The sequence below is a fragment of the Macaca thibetana genome, chromosome 1 (genome assembly GCF_024542745.1).
Source record: "Macaca thibetana thibetana isolate TM-01 chromosome 1, ASM2454274v1, whole genome shotgun sequence".
In the NCBI taxonomy this organism is placed as follows: Eukaryota; Metazoa; Chordata; class Mammalia; order Primates; family Cercopithecidae; genus Macaca; species Macaca thibetana.
This window is the reverse complement of record NC_065578.1, coordinates 64,182,178-64,199,936: the sequence shown is the minus strand read 5'-3', so window position 1 is coordinate 64,199,936 and position 17,759 is coordinate 64,182,178. Positions and strand designations below refer to the sequence as shown.

Below are 17,759 nucleotides of genomic sequence, written 5' to 3'. Positions count from 1 at the left end.
AGTTGACATCTTATGAGAGTTGAAGTACCTGAGGAAGTAAAGTTGATGTTCTACAGAAGTTGGGGGAGGAAGTTCTCCAAATCAGAATCAAGTTTTTTCCTCAAGCAATGACTTTAGGATAACACCAAATATGTGATACCTATGTATTGAATTCATGACAGAGTTACCGAAGTTCTACTTTGGACAATTACCTGAAAATTTTTAGTCTAAAAAGATAATGTGGACATTTACAATTATATATACATACATGATTCATTTGCTTTTCATCCTTTTTCTTTACTGAATTGTATCTTTAGCAAATATCTGTTGAACTTTTATTATATGTCATGCATGATACCTGTAAGGTAAAATATTATGTATATTCCCTTTCCTTCCCGTTACATTTAATCCGATTTTTTCTTACTGTCTGTCATTCTGAATAAGTATTTTAGACAGCCTACTGTTTGCATGGTACTAAGCAATAGAAAATGGCCTCCTTCCTGTAAGTCTAATCATTTCACCACCTGATTCAATGGGTTAGTGAGCATGTAGAGAAAGATCTGCTCAGTCAGCGTCAAAGTTTAGTTCAGCTGTAAGCTGTAAGAGGTTCAACACTTGATTTTCCTTTTCCTTTTTTTTTTTTTTTTTTTTGCAAAGTGAGATGAGGGAAGGGATTGTTAAACAAAGGGTGAACATCTACTTAATACTATATTTTCAATAGAAAATGACAGTCTTGATTTAAAAAAATAGCAATTTTGACACTTCAGAACATCCATTGAAATCTTATATGGTTTAAATACTGAATGTGTAAAATATTTAGGTGCATAAAAGAGAATAAAAAAATAGAATGAACATGTATGTCTTCTTCCCCACTCTTTATATGCCTTAAATCTTTGTTTTCTTTCTTCTTTCCTTCCTTCCTTCCTTCCTTCCTTCCTTCCTTCCTTCCTTCTTTCTTTGGTCTTTCTTTTTCTTTTCTTTTTTTTTGTTTTTTTGACAGAATCTTGTTCTGTTGTTCAGGCTGGAGTGCAGTGGCATAATCATGGCTCACTGTGGCCTCTACCTTCTGGGCTCAAGTAATCCTCCTGCCTCAGCCTTCTCAGTAGCTAGGGCTACAGGTGCATGCCACCAAGTCCAGCTGATTTTTAATTTTTTTTATAGAGACTAGGGTCTTCCTATATTGCCCAGGCTGGTCTTGAACTCCTGGCCTCAAGCATTCCTCCCACCTTAACCTTCAAAAGTGCTGGAGTTACAGACGTAAGCCACCACACCCAGCCTATGCAAATAATTTTTAAACAATAAATATTAAATGGTTTTTTTTTCTTTTGGAGACAGGGTCTCACTCTGTCACCCAGGCTGGAGTGCAGTGGTGGAATTGTAGCTCACGGCAGCTTTAACCTCCCAGGCTCAAGCAATCCTCCCACCTCAGCCTACTGAGCAGCTGGGACTACAGGCACAAGCCACCACACCGGGCTAATTTTTGTATTTTTTGCAGAGATGGAGTTTTGTCATGTTGCTCAGGCTGGTCTCAAACTCCTGAGCTCAAGTGGTCCACCCACCTTGACCTCCCAAAGTGCTGGGATTACAGGCATGAGCCACTGCATCCAGCCTAAACTGAATATTAAAACAACTGCTTTAGAACACAGTCACAGAAATGGGATTGAATAAAATGGACTATATAATTTCAGATTAATTCATAGATTAATATTGGCAAGTTACTTTCTATGCAGTTTCCACAAATCTACACTGCCCTGAAAAACGTACACCACATCAGGGCTAAAACAGTGGACATTACAATTTTTCAAATAGTTTGTACCTTTAATGTTTTAAAAATGTAGCTTGTAGCTTTAATTTGAATTTTTACAATTATTAAAGAAGTTAATGATTTTCTATGTGTTTTCTCACTAGTTTCTATTTTTCTTTTAACATATCAATGTGCATGTAGAAGAGTAGGTAGGGGGAATACTATCTGTTTTTGTTCTTTGCCCACCATCTACTAGGGTCATGGTATCTTCTGTCAATGTGTAATAATGAGATCTTTAATAAAGATAGCAATATTTTATCTGTCATACTTTTTTCTTTTTCTTTTTCTTTTTTTTATAGATAAGGTCTTGTTCTGTTGCCTAGGCTGCAGTACAGTGGCATGGTCATGGCTCACTGCAGCCTCAACCTCCCAGCCTCAATTGATCCTCCTGCCTCAGCCTCCTGAGTAGCTGGGACTATAGGTGCATGCCATCACAATTGGCTGCTTTTTGCAGAGACACAGTTTCATCATGTTGTCCAGGTTTCTCTGTCATACTTTTTTTTTTTTTTTTTTTTGAGATGGAGTTTCACTCTGTTCCCCAGGCTGGAGTGCAGTGGCGTGATCTTGGCTCACTGCAACCTCTGCCTCTCGAGTTCAAGCGATTCTCCTGCCTCAACCTCCTGAGTAGCTGGGATTACAGGCACGTGCCACCATGCCTAGCTAATTTTTGTATTTTTAGTAGAGATGGGTTTCACTATGTTGGCCAGGCTGGTCTCGAACTCTTGACCTCAAGTGAGGCCTTCCAGAGTGCTGAGATTACAGGCATAAGCCACCGTGCTCGGCCTTATCTGTCATACTTTTGATATGCATTTTACGGCATGTTATTTGCCCTAAAAAACTATACATGCAGAATTTTTCCATTTTCTTTTACTCAACCATGTTGAATTGTTGTGGGTTTTTGTTTGTTTGCATTGTGATGTTCTCTGTGATTCCAAAGGTATCCCCTCTCCTTAAGGTTAGATAGGCGAAAACAGCAAATATCTGTTGTGTGCCAACTATGTGCCAGGCACTATTCCGTACCGCAAACACAGAAGTGAAATAAGACAGAAAAAGCTCCTAGTCACGAAAATTGTTGAAAACAAGTAAATTAATAAATAATTAGAATAATGTTAGACAGTGATACAGGTTAAGAAAACAATCAGGTCAGGAGCAGTGGCTCACGCCTATAATCCCAGCACTTTTTGGGAGACCAAGGTGGAAGGATTGCTTGCATCCAGGAATTTGAGCCCTGGGCAACATACAGAGGCCCTGCCTCTACAAAAAATAAAATTAGCTGGGTATGTGATGTCAATCTGTGTCTCCAGCTACTTGGGAGTCTTAGGTGGGAGGATCACTTGAGCCTGGGAGGTCAAGACTGCAGTGAGTTGTAACTGTGCCACTGCACTCCAAAGCAAGACTCTGACTCAAAAAAAAAATTATTTGCATGAAAAAGTTCATTCGTTATGAAGACTTGTGTAGAAACATTGAAATATGCTTACAAATTACAATTAAGTTTAAGGAACAGTTTACAAAGTGACATGTATGCCATGACTATATGAAAAATATGCCCCGTGGAAAAAGATAATGGGAAGAAAATATATAATATGGTGACTGATTTACATCACGTTTGCAAGATTACAGTCTAATTTTTCTCTAGATTCCAACTTTTGGAAAAAAATTTCATGACTTGTACAATGGGGTTTTAGTTTAGTTTAGTGTTGTTGGCAGACATCATTGTTTTCATCTAACATATCTTCCCATTGTTATCTAAGCAATAGCTTTTGCAGAGGAATAGACTGACAGGGACATGTTCTTTTTTTTTTTTTTTTTTTTTTTTTTTTTTTGAGACAGAGTCTCGCTCTGTCGCCCAGGCTGGAGTGCAGTGGCCGGATCTCGGCTCACTGCAAGCTCCGCCTCCTGGGTTTAAGCCATTCCCCTGCCTCAGCCTCCCGAGTAGCTGGGACTACAGGCGCCCGCCACCTCACCCGGCTAGTTTTTTGTATTTTTTTAATAGAGACGGGGTTTCACCGTGTTAGCCAGGATGGTCTCCACCTCCTGACCTCGTGATCCGCCCGTCTCGGCCTCCCAAAGTGCTGGGATTACAGGCTTGAGCCACCGCGCCCGGCCCTGGGACATGTTCTTTTGATGAAGATTTATGTGTGAAACTGTGTGTATGATTGACGGTTGGGTGGTTATTATTATTTTAGATAATTTTCTAATAAGAGGCTTCTACACTGCATTTGGTTTAATTAAATTTAGATGTATGTCACCGATTGCATGTTAGAAGGTTTATTTAAATTTAGATGTATGTCATGGATTGCATGTTAGAAGGAAATATTTGTATTCTTTTGTTTTACACTATTGTGTCTCTCCTATATATCATATGTATATCATATATCATGTCACTCTACCATATCATATGCATATATGTATATATACATATATCATATATGTATATATCATATGTATATAGACATATATCATATGTCACTCTACTATATATCATATGTCACTCTACTGAGTGACTTTTTGTTTTTTTTGAGATAGAGTCTCTCTGTCGCCTAGGCTGGAGTGCAGTGGTGTGCTTTCGGCTCACTGCAACCTCCGCCTCCCAGGTTCAAGTGGTTCTCGTGCCTCAGCCTCTCAAGTAGCTGGGATTACAGGTGCATGCCACGATGTCTGGCTAATTTTTGTATTTTTAGTAGAGACAGTTTTGCTATGTTGGCCAGGCTGGTCTTGAACTCCTGATCTCAGGTGATCCACCTGCCTTGGCCTCCCAAAGTGCTGGGACTGAAGGATTACAGGCATGAACCACTGTACCCGGCCCTTTTTGTTTTGTTTTGTTTTGTTTTGTTTTTTTGAGACGGAGTTTTTCTCTTGTTGCCCAGGCTGGAGTGCAGTGGCGCGATCTTGGCTCACTTCAACCTCTGCCTTCCGGGTTCAAGCTGTTTTCCTGCCTCAGCCTCCTGAGAAGCTGGAATTACAGGTGTCCACCACCATGCCCAACTAATTTTTTGTATTTTTAGTAGAGACGTGGTTTCACCATGTTGACTAGGCTGGTTTTGAATGCCTGGCCTCAAGCAATCCACCAGTCTTGGCCTCCCAAAGTGCTAGGATTGCAGGTGTGAGCCACCGCGCCCGGCCGGTTTTTTTTTTTTTTTTTTTTTTTTTTTTTGAGACAGGGTCTTACTCTGTTTCTCAGGCTCGAGTGCAGTGGCACCATCCTAGCTCACTGCAGCCTTGATCTCCTGGGCTCAAGTGATCCTTCCACCTCGACTCCTGAGTAGCTGAGACCACAAGCATGTGCCACCATGCTCAGTTATTTTTCGTATTTTTTTGTAGATATGGGGTTTTGCCATGTTGCCCAGGCTGGTCTCATTTTGAACTCCTGAACTCCCGAAATGCTAGGATTACAAGTCTGAGCCACCATGCCTGGCTCAGTGACTTTTTAAAACTTTCCTATTCTCAAACATAAAACTGAATTTCTTATCCTGCTTAGTCGGTGGCATCCAGTCGGTGGCATCCTTGGTCAGCTTGTCAACCAATTCAGAAAATTTAGGAGTCATGTGAGATTTCTCTTTCTGCCTCAGTAGCCACAACTAATCAGTCACCAAGCACTGTCCATTCTACCTCCTCAGGCTTTTTGCATCTTCCTCAGTACCCTTCCCCAGTCCACTGCCTTAGATAGGCTCTCATCCCTTGCAGCTTGCAGTTTTACAATGACATGTAATTAATCTCCTTGCCCTCCAATTCATCTTCCACATTATCCCTAGACTAGTGGTTCTCAGTGGGGTGTGATTTTGCACCCCAGGGGACATTTGGCAATGTCTGAAGACATTTTTGGAAGTCACAGCTGGGAAAGGAGGGTGGGGAGTTGCGGGGGAATGTGATGGGGGAACAAGAGGAGTTGCTACTGGCACCTAGTAGTCAGCGGTCAGAGATGCTGCTAAACATCCTACAATGCACAGGACACCTCCGCTACAACAAAGAATTTTCCAGCCCACAATGTCAATAGTGCTGAGGTTGAAAGCACTTGCCCTAGAGTGATTCTTCTAAAACAAAAACCTTAAATCTCTCAAAAAAACCACTATTTTTTTTAGGCAAAAGTTTTTGCATGGGGTTCATCTTTTCTCATTCCCCAGTCACACAGCATATACTTTTTTTTTTTTTTTTTTTTTTTTTGAGACGGAGTCTCGCTCTGTCGCACAGGCTGGAGTGCAGTGGCCGGATCTCAGCTCACTGCAAGCTCCGCCTCCCGGGTTTACGCCATTCTCCTGCCTCAGCCTCCCGAGTAGCTGGGACTACAGGTGCCTGCCACCTCGCCTGGCTAGTTTTTTGTATTTTTTAGTAAAGACGGGGTTTCACCGTGTTAGCCAGGATGGTCTCCATCTCCTGACCTTGTGATCTGCCCATATCGGCCTCCCAAAGTGCTGGGATTACAGGCTTGAGCCACTGCGCCCGGCCTACTTATTATTTTTTTTTTTTTAAGAAATGGGGGTCTCACTCTGTTGCCCAGGCTCAAGTGCAGTGGTGTGATCCTAGCTCACTGCAGCCTCAAACTCCTGGGTTCAAGCGATCCTCCAGCATCAGCCTCCCAAGTAGCCAGCACTACAGGCATGTGCCACCATGCCCAGCTAGTTTACCTTTTTTTTTTTTTTTTTTCTTGAGAGGGAGTCTCTCTCTATTGCCCAGGCTGGAGTGCAGTGGTGCAATCTCAGCTCACTGCAACCTCTGCTTCCTGGTTTGAAGCAATTCTCGTGCCTCAGCCTCCCAAGTAGCTGAGATTATAGGCTCCCGCCACCACACCCAGCTAATTTTTGTATTTTTAGTAGAGACGGGGTTTCGCCATGTTGGCCAGGCTGGTCTCAAACTCCTGACCTCAAGTGATCGGCCCACCTCGGCCTCCCAAAGTACTGGGATTACAGGCGCGAGCCACTGCACCTGGCCCTTTTTTTTTTTTGAGACAGGGTCTTGCTCTGTTGCCCAGGTTGGTCTCAAACTCCTGGCCTCAAGCAAACCTCTTGCCTCAGCCTCCCAAAGTGCTGAGATTACAGGCATGAGCTGCCACACCCAGCCAGCATATACTATTACTGCCTGAATATGCCGCTACCTCCTGACTCCTGCCTCGTGTCTGCTACTTGAAGCTTCTTCTGACTTCCTCAGACTTGGCTGGGTGACTGCCTTCTGTGATCGCCGTTACAGGACCAGGAATCACACTGAATGTTACTTGCTTGTCTCTCTGACTGCACATTGAGCATTCAGAGGTCAGTAACCTAGTCTTTTTTTTTTTTTTCTCTGAATTCTCATCACCTAGCACAATGTCTGTTACAGACGAACAGATCTAAACTGAACCCCTGATTCCACCCTGTGAACAGCCAGATTTATTCGTGGGCACAATGGGTTCACTGCTGCCTTCCTGACTTTCCTTTTTCTTTACCCTCCTCACCTGAAATGCTGTTCTTTCACGTCTCTTGTCTCCCTTCATGTCACTCTCACCTGTTCTTTATGGTCCAGCTCAATAAAAACTACTACCACTTCCTGAGCCCATGCCATGTGGGCTATATTATCATAGTTCACTTTCAGCAAAACCCTTTTAAGGAAGGCATTATCCCTATTTAACAGGTGAAGAAAATGATGCAAACAGCCCTGAGGTGTTGTTCAGAGTGTGGCAGGCGAGACAAGACTTGCACACAAACACCCACAACGCAGGCAACCCAGGTTGCCTCCCTGTCTGCTATGATCTCCGGTCTTCTCTGGTCCTCTTCTCTGTACTTCTGGAAGGCACTTTGGAATTCATTTTGTCTACTGCTCAACTGAGAATTGAGTCAACTGAGAACTGTTTAGGGCAACACAGGTGGTTAGTGGTGGAGGCCAAACCTCAAATTCAGTAGTCTAATTCCGATGCTTGACTTTATTCCACACCCAGAATATCTTGCTCAGTTTCAGTTGCAGTAACTCAAGTGGTCAGGAACTGTCCAGCAGGGTTAGTGAAGTCAGCACAGGTGGGGCAGCCTCTGTCCACAGCCCTGAAGCTGCAGAATTCTGACCGTGCACGGCCTCGGAGGATTTTCATCCAGGGATTGTCAGGGGGAAGTCGCTGGAGTGTTTTAAGCATGGGAGTGTATGAAACAGATTTGAATTTTTAAAAGTTCATTGTAGAGAATTAATTGGGGGCTGGAGTGAATGCAGTGATTTAAGAGGTGTTCGTGGTCCCTTCAGGTGAGAGATGGTGGCAGCTCGGACCATGTTGCCGGAACATAGACAAGTGAATTGACTGGAGAGATACCTAAGGAAATAAAATTGTTAGGATTTGTCCGTGGACTGCCTACGAAGTTTGAATTGTGGCTACAGTGTGACCTTGATTAACATACTTAAGACTTAATTTGTTCCTCATGGATAAAATGATACTACTACTTTGAAAGGTTATTAGTAAAAAAAATGAAAAGCGCTCTACATGCATTAGGTATTAGTGAATGTAGTTCTAACTCCTATTACACATACGCTTTTATTTTTTTTTTGTAAAGAGCTTTTAAAATACGGAATGGGTTGGATCTGCAGTAGCTTGTCGAAGCTGGGGGCTGTATTCTTAAGTTCTTTTTAGTCTAGTGCTCCACTAGCTCCCCTCCTACTCAGCTGGGGTAAGAAGCGCAGCGTACACGGAGGAGGGGGATGCATTTCTGCATCGAGCGCACAAAGGTGTGGCGGAGGGGGCTCCAGAGCTGGGAGGGGTCAATCTACAGGCGAATCCTGTCAATTTTACTCCTCGCGCTGGCTGACCTCGCTTCCTATATGAGTTTCTACATTCTAGAATCTAGAAGACGCGGTGAAGAGAGACCAGTGGGGGTGGCTTCGCGAGCGAAGCCGGATGGGGGCGGGGCGGCTAGGCCGGAGGCGCAGATTCTCCGCCGGGACCGCGGCCCCGCCCCGCTTTCCGGGGCTGCCGCTGGTGACGTCGCGAGGGGGCGGGCCCGGCGACCGCGGGGGTGGGGCCGGCCGCGGGGCGGGGCGGGACGGGAGGAGGTGCGTCGCTGAGCGCAGGCCGCGGCGGCCGCGGAGTATCCCGGAGCCGCAGACAGCGCGGGCCTGCGCCCTATCCTGATTGTTCTCGCCGCGACCCCTCCTCAGCCCTGGGCGCGCGCGCGCTGGGGCCCCGCGGGGCTGGGCGCCTAGCGAGCCGGCCGGTCGACCCCAACCAGCGCAGCGACCCGGCGCCGCCCGGCCCAGGCGCACACGGAAGTGGTGAGTGTCACCGGGGGAGGTGGAGGAGCCGGGGCGGCCGCGGTCGGCAGGCGAGGGGCACGCAACCCGGGTTAGCCGGAGGCGCAGCCACCGCTCTCGGTCGGTCCTCACGCTGCGCGGCCCGGGCTGCTCCTGAGCGCTGCTCAGGACCCCGCGACTCTGGCGGGGAAGGCGGGGATTTCCAGCCCCGCGGAGCCGGCGGGCAGCGAGGAGGTCCCCGGGCGGGGGCCCCTGGCCGGGAGGGGAGCGGTTAAGCCAGGCCGCCCCCTCCCCCAGCGCGCACGGCAAGTTTTCACAAACAAGCCCGGAGCGCGCTGTCTGACATCCTGTTTATACCACCCCGAGATACAGGCGCGGGCTGGAGGGCTGACGTCCCTAGCTCCTTGCACCCAATTGACCGCCAGCTCCTGGCCGGGGTCGCGGCGCAGAAAGGTTTTCTTCTTCGGCCCCCGGACGGAGGCTGAGGGTCTTAGCTTTTTTCCTTCCTTGCGGTCTCAGCGAGGGAAAGTTTCTGGGATTTGGAGCTGGGTGTTGGGCGTCCGCGAACTCGGGAAACGCCCCCTCCCCTCTTGGATTCTGTTAGGAATCAGGCCTCAGGTAGCCAGCGAGAAGTGGGAAAGGTGACCCTGGGCTAGAGGACCAGGGAAGGGGAACAGTGGGAGAGAAACACCCGGGGAATTGCGAATCCCACTGGAAAGGGACTGATTAACCGAAACGGACTGGTCTCTGGCTCCCTCACTCCAACTCCATCCGCGCGCTGTCGGCGACCGGGAGCATCAGAGGACTAATAAACACTCCTCCAAAGTCACTCCCCAGGGTCCCTGGGATGTGGGCTCCTTGGATGTGTGTTTACTAAGGAACTTCTAAATAAAAGATGCGATGTTTGCCAGGTGTTTGTGCACACGTTTTTTGGAGGGTTTGCACTCCATGATTTCCTGTGTGTTCCTGGGGAAGAAGGACCCCGTCCTTCCTGCCACTCTTCTTACTACGTGGCTGTGAGCTGCCTTCTGCCGCTGGTTGAGTACATCACTATACATGTCATTGACACTTTTTTCCCCGAGTCATAGGACTTTTCTTTCAGTGGTAGGAATTTACAGTGGTATAAAATTGTCATTACTTCTTTCAGGGAGTAAAACATGGGTAGTTAAATGATGAGAATAATGCAGAGACAGATGTAATCAGGGAGTGTTTGGTTTTGGCTATTTTTTTTTTTTTTTAAAGAAAAGATTTGAGTTACGTATGGGTATAGGCACAGTAGATTTTGTTGAAGATGAGCAACTTGTATTGATTGAATCTTTGTTCTTTCCTTTCCAAAACCCCATTATGTGTTGTTTCTTGATTTTGCTTTTGGTGACTGTGATGGTTTCCAAGACCAGGGAATTATTTTCGTTGAAGGATTAATGTATTCTTTTGTACTTTGTGGTGAAGATTAATGGAGACCGCCAGGGTTCCAGACATTTCTGGTACAATATGCTTTGTAATGTGGAGAAAATGTCTCCCCTGTATAGATCCAGATCACACTTAAAGATGTGGGGACATCATACTTGAATGACTTAGGACATTATAAATAAGAATAATCATAACCTCTTCTTAATTCTGTATATCATATTAACTAACCACTTTGACCGATTTTAGTTTCTGTTAGTAGGTACAAAACTATATTTTTTTACTGCTAGGATTGCATTGTGATACTCCACACTGAATACAGCCAGTTTAAATGGTTTCCCCATTCCATACTATGCTAATTATTTACTGCCATCGGGAAATGATTGTAGAGAATGCGAGAATGCATAAATTAGATATAGGTAAAATAATTCAAATATTTCCCCAAATGTAACTACATTTCTGTTGTTGTAATTTAGGATCTTAACATGAGCTTGGCTAAAGCCTTATACTTCCGACTGAAACAAGCATTGAGAACGTGTAGGTTGATACTCATTTGTATAGAGAGAACAAGGGAACGCTGAGGTATAACTAACTCCACAGCAAAGACCAAGATCTATGTTTTCTAATTCTCAGATTCCTCTGGTGTTTTTTCCCCCTCAAACACACATCCCATTTTGTATGTCCTTATGTCCTGATGAGATAATAGCATGCCGTTAGATTTATTGTCTGAGATGTGAATATTCATACCAAGTTTTCTTGTTCATTTTCACATTTAAAAGCATTATTTTAAGTGGATGGGGAATTGGTTTATTAATGGAATCTCGCTGAGTACAAGTAATATTGGATGCTTTGTGATTTATTGTGGCTTAGTGGTATCTGGAACCTTGTCATAGAACAGGAGTGCTGGAAGGAACTTTGCAGATTCTTTTAGACCAGTAATTCTCAGCTGGGTACGATTTTGCACCCAAGGAGATATTTGCAGCTTCTGGAGACATTTTTGGTTGTTGCAACTTGGGGGAAGGGAGCGGTGCTACTGGTAGGCATCTAGTGGTTAGAGGCTAGGGATGCTGCTAAACAGCCTATAACACACAAGACAGCCCCCCGTCCCAAACAGAGAATTATCCATCTCAGTAGTGCCCAGGTTGAGAAGTCCTGTTTTGGAATACTGAGTAAGGAGCAAGAATATCTGGGCTCTTGCGGTGGCAAATTTTTTCACTTCAGGGCACGTATTTTCTTCATTTGCAAAATGGAGTTAAAAATATTCTCCCTGGTCATCTCGCAGAGTTTTGGGGGGAGATCAGGTAAATAATGCATGGAAACTGTGACATGCTATGCAAATCATAACTAATATGAAGAGTATTTTTCATAAGTGAATCATTAGATTTACCGGTAGTTGAGGGAACCAGGGTTAAGGCAATATGTTGAGTAAAAAGCTGCCTGTGGATGGTTTGATATTATCGAATTCTTTGTTATTCATGTTTTGGGGTAAAGGTTTTTTTAGTGTACTTCGTTTTCTTATTGTCAGAACATGTACTTTTTAGCTCTATGATTTCTTTAAACAAAAATTATTTCTCCTATCGTTACAATAAGGAGAACTCACTATAGAAAAATTAGAAAATATAGGAAAGTAGAAAATAGAGGGAACAAGTCGTTCATGCTCTACTCCCTTGTCCATTTAAGCATGCTCACATCGATGCCAATTTCTTTTCTATAAGAGCAGTTAAGATTCAGAGAATTAATGATGAGAAAGGAGAGAGTAGCTGGTGACCAAGGAAGGTGTTCCTTGTTTCTGTGCCCTTCATTTCTTTCTTTTTTAATAATTACGATGTAAAGGTAAATTACATTATAGTAGGCATCAGGGACATTGGTTCATTGTTTTTATTATTTTTATTTTTAATTTTTTTTTCGAGATGGAGTCTCACTGTCACCCAGGCTGGAATGCAGTAGCACAGTCTAGGCTCACTGCAACCTCTGCCTCCCAGGTTCAAGTGATTCTCGTGCCTCAGCCTCCTGAGTAGCTGGAATTACAGGCACGTTCCACCATGCCCGGGTAATTTTTGTGTTGTTTTTTAGTAGAGATGGGGTTTTACCATGTTGACCAGGCTGGTCTCAAACTCCTGACCTCAAGTGGTCCGCCCACCTCGGCTTCCCAAAGTGAAGGGGATTATAGGCGTGAGCCACCGTGCCTGGCCTGGTTCATTGTTTTTGTACTTTCCTTGCTGCCTCCAAGCCACGTTCTCATTCAGCTTGTTTCCTCTCTGCTTCTTACTGTCTCCTGTGCTCAGCTAGGTGTGCCACTGTTGCTTCCTGTCACACAAACCCTCTGGTAACATGGGATTTCAAACAGCTGTCATGTTGAAATGACTGGGTTTCAGGGGCCGGAAACTAATTCCTGTGAGTATTCTTCCCTCTGAGGTGCACCAGCATTCTTGGCAGTTTAAGGCAACAGGAAAGCATAAAACATTAAGCTCATTTCCATGATATCTCCACTTCTGAGGGTTTATGATCTGTGATTCTTCATAGTTGGCAGTGGGCACACATTCTTCCTTGGTGCTCTATGGATAAACTGCCCAGGGGTTCTGAGGCAAGACCTGCTTTAGAAGCGAAAGGATAATTTCTTTTAAGTCTACTCTGGCCAGAAGATAGAGCTGGCGTTTGTTGGGATATTTTTAATCTGTGGTAACTGAATTTACTTAACAGTACTACTATTCACACTAGCATTTTGTACATTCTCTTATTCGTTTAGCAAATACTTGTTGAGCTCTTGCAGTGAATCTCAGAGTGAATAGACAGACAACAAAACAGGTAAAAATCTTTGTCCTCGTAGAATTTACAGTTTAGTGGAAGACCCTGAGGGCATGTTCAGTTTTGCAGTTGCAGATTGTTTACGTGTAAAAGAGCAAATCTTTGTGATTGTAGAATGTTTCCTAGAAGCCTTCATGGCACTCCTTTGAAGTCTGAGGACTAAGGAGTAGCTTCCCCTTATTTGTTGTCTTTCTTTTTTTAATATTACAGATTAATTCATTCTTTGTATGCACAGACATCTCTTTGGTACCTATTAAGTGCCTGGCAGAAGGATAAGACACAGTTTATATGGAAATAAACTTGGTATACATAGCTGTAACTCAACGTGTTATGTAGTAGCGGTCGGAATTAAGAGCTCCAGGACCCTGAAGAGAGGTAATCCCTGCTTGGAGCCCTTGTCAAATGCTTTTTTGAAGAGGCTTCATTTGAGTTGGGCCTTCAGGAGTGAGTAGGAGTTCCTTTGTTTTAGGGTGGGAAGGAAATCTAGACAGAGATACAGTGTGAGCAAAGACATAAAAGTGGGCATGTACGTGGTGTCAGTGGCAGACTTGGAAGTGGCCACTAGATTAGAGCAAAGACTGCTTGGGAGGGAGCGGTAGGAGGTAGGGCAGGACATGCAGGTTGGGTCCAGATTGTGAAGACTGTAACTCTTTCCACAAGTTTGTGAGCAGTGTTAGGTTGGGGACTGAGGCCTCTGTTGAATGAATGAGTAGGGAAGATTAGAAGCCATTTGAAATTTCCAAGTTCAAGAATAACATTATTAGCAAATGGAAGACCTGAAGCACTGAGAGTTCTATGAAGGGTCAGCCATTGTGCAACTCTCCTCCCCATCCCAGAAAACACCCTTTATTATCTGCCATTTATCAACTATCCAGAAGACTGCTAGGAAACAAGAAAGGCTTCGAGCCAAGCAAGATGTCATGAAGTTCATCCATGCTTTCCTTACAGTGGAGTATTTGATTTGCTTTTAATTTATAAAGAATTTTTTGACAGTTTATCTAACTGGTTTTTAAGCCATTAGAAGATTAAATACAACAAATGTAAGAGACAAGAGTTGTTAAGTGGATGAATACAGGAGGACATGTTCTCAGAGGCAAGAAGTGTTAATTTTTATCTTAGAAGTGAATAAGGAGTTTCTACTGGTTTATGACAAGGAGAACCAAAACTCAAAAGTGAAACAATCTGGGGCATTTAGTGGAGGGCAAATACCATTGTCAACATGCTAGCAATTTGAGGTTGCATTGTTAATCACACCACAGTATGGTGATTGGTACTGGTAACGATCATCAAGCTATGAAGAAGAGGTCAAGTTGTTGAGCATAAATGAAGTGAAAGTTCACATCTCTAGCAGAAAAGGGCAAGTTCAGATATCTCATTTAGGGGTTAGGAGGTATGCAGGGGGGTCTGGGGACAATATAAGAAGCTACTTTCAGAGAATTTCTGTAGACAAATTCAAAGAAGAGGTTTTCTTCAGGGTGAAACACCAGTGAGGAATCTGCTTTAACTCAGGGAGAGTTATTTAAGAGTAATCTGCGAGAGAAGGCTGACTGTGAAACCTAAGAGGAGCTCTCTTCTTCTGCGTAGAAGACAGTAATAACTTGAATCCAGCTGTAGGAGACTAAATCACATCAATTTATGGTACCTCTGAGTAGAAAACAGACTGATTGATTGTCTTTTAGCCTTGTTTTGTTTTCTGATTCTGATAGTCTGTTTTTGGAGGCTCTGGATCTACACTGTGTGGTTTGATCCTAGCTGTAAGAGATTGTGAGCAAGTTACGCCTGTTTCCTTATCCATAGAATGACAATAAAGACAGTACCTACCTCTGAGGTTGTTTAGGTACTGTCTATGAATGACTATGCTTAAGATTTTGAAATGATGCCAGCATGAGCTAAAAATGTGCTAGCTATTTTTAAATTTTATTTTATTTTGAGACAAGGTCTCGCTCTGTCACCCAGGCTGAAGTGCAGTGGTGCGGTCATAACTCAAGGTGGTGTTGACCTTCTGGGCTCAAGCAGTCCTCCCCACCTCAGCCTTCTGAGTAGCAGGAACCACAGGCAGGTGCCGCAATACTCAGCTAATTTTCAAATTTTTTTTGTAGAGAGAGGTTTCATTCTGTTACTCAGGCTGATCTCGAACTCCTGAGCTCAAGCAATCCTCCTGCCTTGGCCTCCCAAAGTTTTGGGATAATAAGCATGAACCACCATGCCTGACTTATTTTATTTTAATGAGTGGTAGATAGGCTGTATATTAAAAAAAAAAAAAAAACCTCAAATTATATTCAGAATGTTTCAACATAGTAGGGAAGATGCCACCAGTAGATACAAAACAAAGACTAACAGATATATTCTATGTTAGAAAGACTTCAATTAGCAATGAGTGAATCAAAAAAGAAGGCAGTTTCTCAAATCTAGAAGGGTTTATTACATAGACAGTGCCAAAGGTGCTAGGTAAATTAGGTTTTACTTTATTTTTAAGGAAAAATGACTAGCAAAGGTGCTTTTACTTAATTTAAAGTGCCATCCAAGGTATATAATTTGGTAGGAGTGTATTCGACTTTCCGGGAAAGTTAATGTGAAGATACTGTGTTGACCTCACTGATTCAGTTTACTTAGCAAGTTGTGGGCTGTTGGCAGAGGCACCATGTATACCTGTTTGTAAAATGGTGTCTTTAGAATTGTGTGGAAATTAAGTATCTTGTAAATCAGATAGTACTCCAGGGAGTTTTGCTGGTAAGGAATTATAAGAGTTTAAAGGGACTCTGAAATATGTATTCAGTTTCTACGGAATGCCCTTTTACAGTTTCTGTTTCCATATACATATTTTGCTTTCCTAAAGCAAGATTTACCCAAAATGTAAAAGTGTACAGAAAGTTGGCCCTTCCTTCTAATCATAGATGTGTATTTTACAGTATTTTAAATGTATTTCCTGCTTGGTGATGTATATGTTGGACTGGTTTCTTGGGTCTGGGCATTATTTATACTCAAGAACAGTTGTTGCCACGTGATTGGAAAAGAGCTCTTGATGTCATTTTCATCCCATATGCTTTGACAGCAAAGGAGTTAGCTGTGTCTTCTCTTGTCTTCCCATTCTAGAATGAGAAAGACAGTAAAGCTCCCTAATTGATTTGTATGGAGGGGGAGTGGGTAGGAAAGCCCACTTCAGCTGAAAAGGCTGACCTGTAGGTATTTAAAATATAAATATAGGTCTGTTATTTTCAGGTACACTTGATAACTCAGACTGGTCTGAATATAAAGTAGAAATAGATAAGAACCACTTGTAATGAATGCAACTTTGTTTGTTTATAATGGTGTTTTAAGGACTTAAGGGTATTGGAACTGACAACAGTTTATTCAGTTAAGCACATTTATATCTGTAGGCTTGCTCGCACAGTTAATTTGATCAAATTATAGTGAGGCCATATAATTTATAACAATTTTTTTCAATTATAATTTAAAATAATGTTTATGTTGTACTAAGAAAAGATAAAACAACTCAAGGAAAAAATAATCTACCAAATATGTATCTTCCGAGAGAAAAATCTTGCTATTAAACTAGTTTGGTGCATCACACACAGGGATGCGGACAAATGCAATTTATATTATAAAGAGGTACAATGGCCTTTTTGCCAGGTGTACCTGCAAACCCATTTTAGCACTAATTCACATAACATAGACTGAAAGGTAATATGCGTAATGTCTTAATATTCTGACTGATTTTGTTCAGTTAAAACCATTCTGTGAAACTTTAGGCAAGTCCACGAATCACAGTATATGGGTTATCTTTTTGGGAAAATCATTTGATGTATGGTGGTAACTCCAAGGAACCTCATGTTTTTACTTGTGTAGAATGACTATTCACTTGGTTTGGTTGGAAGCAGGAGGAAGTCAGAGGAAGTCATATTGGCCCAAACAAATTGTAAGCCCACTTGATGCGATTTAGGAAGCAGGCGGCCACTTACCATCTACAAGCTGGCTGAAATACAAATGCTGTTAGGTTTTCATGTTTGTTCAGCAACTCTCTGTAGATCTCACATGTATGTGAGAACAAGACGGGCTTGGCTTCTGCCCTTAGAAAAGTACCTTGCTGGTTGAAAAAACAATTCAGCAATTGTATTACTGTTTGTTACAATGATACTGAGTACCAGGAGAGATGTCAGAGGTGGGCTGTAAGAAAAGGGGCCTCTGCAGTACACTTTTATACATGGAAATCTGAAGGGTGAAAGAGCTGTGCTAAGAGAATGAGGAGGATTTCCAGTGAGAGGCAACAACATGTGCCAAGGACCTATGGTGGAACCAACACCCTGCAGCTGGTGCAGGGAGAACAAAGGTGGAGGCTGGTGAGGCAAGAAGGAACCTGGTCAAGCAGGGCCTTATGTACTATATTACTTTTGGGCCTTATAATGCATTAGGGGAAGTTGAAGTTTTTAAGCAGGGTAGTAACATGATGAGATTTGTGTCCCATGAAAAAACGGAAGAAGGATCCCACCCACTCACTGCTGCCCCTAGAGCACCTCTCTTTCCTCTTTCCCTTCATTCTGCTGCCAGATACATGCCTTGAAAACCTTCA

General features: G+C 43.3%; 1 protein-coding gene across 1 annotated transcript in view; it reads left to right on the top strand.

Annotated features, from left to right (window-relative positions):
• Window positions 1-8,988: 8,988 nt before the first annotated feature.
• The window catches only part of JAK1 (Janus kinase 1), a 130,514-nt gene continuing 121,743 nt past the window's right edge, over window positions 8,989-17,759 (top strand). Inside the window, exon 1 of the mRNA XM_050757854.1 lies at window positions 8,989-9,001. The gene's annotated coding sequence lies outside the window, so the exon portion shown is untranslated. The remainder of the gene's footprint in view (window positions 9,002-17,759) is intronic.